This window comes from Neoarius graeffei, chromosome 3 (genome assembly GCF_027579695.1).
Source record: "Neoarius graeffei isolate fNeoGra1 chromosome 3, fNeoGra1.pri, whole genome shotgun sequence".
NCBI classification, from domain to species: Eukaryota; Metazoa; Chordata; class Actinopteri; order Siluriformes; family Ariidae; genus Neoarius; species Neoarius graeffei.
In genome coordinates, this window is record NC_083571.1 from 37,279,042 (window position 1) to 37,284,556 (window position 5,515).

Here is a 5,515-nt window from a genome sequence, read left to right on the forward strand (position 1 = left end):
TGCAGCTGAATTTCTTCCCCAATGGAAGAGGTACAACCCCGATTCCAAAAAAGTTGGGACAAAGAACAAATTGTAAATAAAAACAGAATGCAATGATGTGGAAGTTTCAAAATTCCATATTTTATTCAGAATAGAACATAGATGACATATCAAATGTTTAAACTGAGAAAATGTATCATTTAAAGAGAAAAATTAGGTGATTTTTAAATTTCATGACAACAACATATCTCAAAAAAGTTGGGACAAGGCCATGTTTACCACTGTGAGACATCCCCTTTTCTCTTTACAACAGTCTGTAAACGTCTGGGGACTGAGGAGACAAGTTGCTCAAGTTTAGGGATAGGAATGTTAACCCATTCTTGTCTAATGTAGAATTCTAGTTGCTCAACTGTCTTGGGTCTTTTTTGTCGTATCTTCCGTTTTATGATGCGCCAAATGTTTTCTATGGGTGAAAGGTCTGGACTGCAGGCTGGCCAGTTCAGTACCCGGACCCTTCTTCTACGCAGCCATGATGCTGTAATTGATGCAGTATGTGGTTTGGCATTGTCATGTTGGAAAATGCAAGGTCTTCCCTGAAAGAGACGTCGTCTGGATGGGAGCATATGTTGCTCTAGAACCTGGATATACCTTTCAGCATTGATGGTGTCTTTCCAGATGTGTAAGCTGCCCATGCCACACACACTAATGCAACCCCATACCATCAGAGATGCAGGCTTCTGAACTGAGTGCTGATAATAACTTGGGTGGTCCTTCTCCTCTTTAGTCCGAATGACACGGCGTCCCTGATTTCCATAAAGATCTTCAAATTTTGATTCGTCTGACCACAGAACAGTTTTCCACTTTGCCACAGTCCATTTTAAATGAGCCTTGGCCCAGAGAAGACGTCTGCGCTTCTGGATCATGTTTAGATACGGCTTCTTCTTTGAACTATAGAGTTTTAGCTGGCAACGGCGGATGGCACGGTGAATTGTGTTCACAGATAATGTTCTCTGGAAATATTCCTGAGCCCATTTTGTGATTTCCAATACAGAAGCATGCCTGTATGTGATGCAGTGCCGTCTAAGGGCCCGAAGATCACGGGCACCCGGTAATGTTTTCTGGCCTTGACCCTTATGCACAGAGATTCTTCCAGATTCTCTGAATCTTTTGATGATATTATGCACTGTAGATGATGATATGTTCAAACTCTTTGCAATTTTACACTGTTGAACTCCTTTCTGATATTGCTCCACTATTTGTCGGCGCAGAATTAGGGGGATTGGTGATCCTCTTCCCATCTTTACTTCTGAGAACCGCTGCCACTCCAAGATGCTCTTTTTATACCCAGTCATGTTAATGACCTATTGCCAATTGACCTAATGAGTTGTAATTTGGTCCTCCAGCTGTTCCTTTTTTGTACCTTTAACTTTTCCAGCCTCTTATTGCCCCTGTCCCAACTTTTTTGCGATGTGTTGCTGTCATGAAATTTCAAATGAGCCAATATTTGGCATGAAATTTCAAAATGTCTCACTTTCGACATTTGATATGTTGCCTGTGTTCTATTGTGAATTCAATATCAGTTTTTGAGATTTGTAAATTATTGCATTCCGTTTTTATTTACAATTTGTACTTTGTCCCTACTTTTTTGGAATCGGGGTTGTAGTCCACCACTGATGTCCCTGGCCTGTGGACCACCTCAAACTTAAAAGGCTGTCGAGCTAGATACCAACGGGTGAGCCGTGTTTTGGTATCCTTCATGCGGTAGAGCCACTCGAATGGGACATGATCCGAGCAGAGGGTGAAAGGGCATCCCAGCAGGTAGTATTGAAGGGTGAGGACCTCCCATTCTTTCTCAATGCTGCTGTTCTTCGTCTTCGCATGGAGAGCTTGCATCTTATGTACAGCACCAGCCACTCCCCTCCCTCCACCATTTAGGACGAAATGACCCCCGGCCATTATTAAACTCATCTCATTATCTCTAGCCGCTTTGTCCTGTTCTACAGGGTCGCAGGCAAGCTGGAGCCTATCCCAGCTGACTATGGGCAAAAGGCGGGGTACACCCTGGACAAGTCGCCAGGTCATCACAGGGCTGATGCATAGACACAGACAACCACTCACACTCACATTCACACCTACAGTCAATTTAGAGTCACCAATTAGTCTAACCTGCATGTCTTTGGACTGTGGGGGAAACCGGAGCACCCAGAGGAAACCCACGGGGAGAACATGCAAACTCCACACAGAAAGGCCCTTGCCAGCCCATACATGTCAACCTATACGGATTGTCCGGAAATTATACGGATTTTAGCTCATTTCAAGGGTGTATGGGCGTATAAACAAAGTCTTACGGATTTTCAGTATTTTCTGACCTAAATTTATTTTGTGTATCTTACTTGAACATCGTCAGCTGATCGTCGCAAAAACATACAAAAGCTCGATTTATAGACAAAGAACAGTGTGTATGCAGGGGCAGATAACCCAGACTATGTGAAACCGGATGTTTATTCCTCAAGCCTCGTGCAGTATCGCGACTGCGAGACTTCACTCGTTCCGGTCATGCGCACGATCTGCATTTAAACGCGCCAAATGGTCATTGTTCGAATGATTTTCTCATTGTTTACACCTGAGAGATTTTGAATAGCGTCTGCTGAGTGAAAGAATGGGAACACCGAGAAAGAAAATGAGATACGGCGGGCGGTATCTTCCTGAATTGAAGGAGCCATTTAATGGTGTCATTGTTCAGGCGAAAAATGAGGAGTACGCGCACTGCACAGTTTGTGTGCGAGATATAAAAGTTGTGGTGTCTGGAGTTTACGACGTGAGGGAACACATGAGGTCCAAACTACATCAGCGAAATTTGCACCAGAAACAGAATCAGCCGCAAATGACGATGCTTGCAAAGCCTAATACCGATGATCAACCAGCAAGTGTAACAAGAGCAGAAGTTACGATCTGTAATTTTATTGCTCAGCACAATTTGCCGCTAGCCATTGCGGACCACCTGACAGAACTGTTGCCGCAAATTTGCACGGACAGTACGATTACGAAATCTATCAGCTGTAGGCGCACCAAAACAATACAAATAATCAAAAAGAGCTTGGCCCTCGAAGCTACACTACCGATCATCCAGCACTGCCGGAAGTCGCCATTTTCCTTGATGATCGACAAATCCAATGACAAAAAGACGGACAAGCAACTGGCCATTTTGATGCGGATCTTCAACATAAACAGAGGGGCGAAGTCAAGAATCATAGACATGCCCGTGTGCAATATCGGCACGGGCGAGGCGATTTTCGACATGCTGGACGAAGTTCTCGGGCAAGTAACGTGACCAGACGTCCCGGTTTGACTGGGACAGTCCCGATTTTGCGTTGCGTGTCCCCAGTCCCGACAAAGGTCCGTCGGGATGCTGAAATGTCCCGGTTTACACCAAATACTAACAAACTGTCCCGGTTACAGCGATCATATATAGCCAACGAGATGTCAATAAAGCTTCTAGCAATTCAGCATCAATGTGCGTGTGTGCGCAGTCAACCTTACAGTGTATCTATTTGTACAATGTTGCAATATAGAGGCTGCGTTATAACAGATTTTTCGCTAGCGGCTGTCAACTACTGCGCGACAATGCCGAACGGATGAGCGCTGGGCAGAGATGTTCACATACTTCAAGAGTAGGGAGATTGCTTACAGCAATGTCAGCCAGTTTACCATGTGCCTACCTGGCACCAATGCTCCAGTTGAGCGAATATTTTCACTCATGAACAACACCTGGACTGACGAGAGGAATCGCATGACCATGCCTACTCTCGAAGCCTTGCTCATTACCCAAGCTAATTTCGACGATACCCGGGCCAATTTCGACGAATTTCGGCTGTGTTTCTGAAACATTTTTTGTTGTCTTTCATCTGTCTTTAATCTGTATCACAGATTGTCTTGACTTGTTTGATGCTGTTGTCAACTCAGGGTTCACGTTTTCAAACTAGTTAATAGCCTACACTGGTTAAGATTAAACAGAGGCATTTTGGGTAAAGGTTCGGAGGTGACAATGATTAGGCTCATGCGCTCGTTCCTGTTACAATGCATAGCCTATTGTTTAAAAAAAAAAAAGTTCATCGCATAAAATGTTGATGTTAATATGCAAGCAATGCATTTTCTTGGCGTTTTCACAAAGGTGAAATAAATCAGTTGAAATGTAGGCTATTGGCCTATTCCCTATCATCACATCTGTTGTCTGATTTTCTTACTTTAACTGAATTGTAATAGAAGTACATGTAGATAACAAGAAAATACTTGATTATTCTCTGAAATGTTGATAAAAGTGAGCTTCGACAAAATGATAAGCACCTGTTTGAGCTGACGCATGTTTACATCAAAACGCGTGTGCGTGCACGAGTATCACGGTCACGCGCAAAGTGTCCTGTTTTTAGACTCGGGAAATCTGGTCACCCTACGGGCAAGTTATATTTACTTATTAAGTTTGGTGTGGCGGCACGGTGGTGTAGTGGTTAGCGCTGTCGCCTCACAGCAAGAAGGTCCGGGTTCGAGCCCCGTGGCCGGCGAGGGCCTTTCTGTGCGGAGTTTGCATGTTCTCCCCGTGTCCGCGTGGGTTTCCTCCGGGTGCTCTGGTTTCCCCCACAGTCCAAAGACATGCAGGTTAGGTTAACTGGTGACTCTAAATTGACCGTAGGTATGAGTGTGAGTGTGAATGGTTGTCTGTGTCTATGTGTCAGCCCTGTGATGACCTGGCGACTTGTCCAGGGTGTACCCCGCCTTTCGCCCGTAGTCAGCTGGGATAGGCTCCGGCTTGCCTGCGACCCTGTAGGACAGGATAAAGCGGCTACAGATAATGAGATGAGAAGTTTGGTGTGATTCGAAGGTTATAAGGATTTTATGGATTTCTTCCTCTGATACTACAGGTGGACGCCTAAAGGGGTTGACATGTATGCCAGCCACAAGGCTTGAACCCAGGACCTTCTTGCTGTGAGGTGACAGTGCTAACCACTACACCACCAACTTGTCAACATTTTGGAAATTGTTTGTGTTCAGTGAGATCTCATCTCATCACCTCTAGCCGCTTTATCCTGTTCTACAGGGTCGCAGGCAAGCTGGAGCCTATCCCAGCTGACTACGGGCGAAAGGCGGGGTACACCCTGGACAAGTCGCCAGGTCATCACAGGGCTGACACATAGACACAGACAACCATTCACACTCACATTCACACCTACGGTCAATTTAGAGTCACCAGTTAACCTAACCTGCATGTCTTTGGACTGTGGGGGAAACCGGAGCACCCGGAGGAAACCCACGCGGACACGGGGAGAACATGCAAACTCCGCACAGAAAGGCCCTCGCCGGCCACGGGGCTCGAACCCGGACCTTCTTGCTGTGAGGTGACAGTGCTAACCACTGCACCACTGTGCCACCCAAGAATGAATGTCTTCATGATTAATGTTTTAACTTGGTGTGCGCGCGTTCGTGACGTCGGTTGACTGACACGTGCGCGTGGGCGGCTCTTTGGAGTCTCGTGTGCGGACAA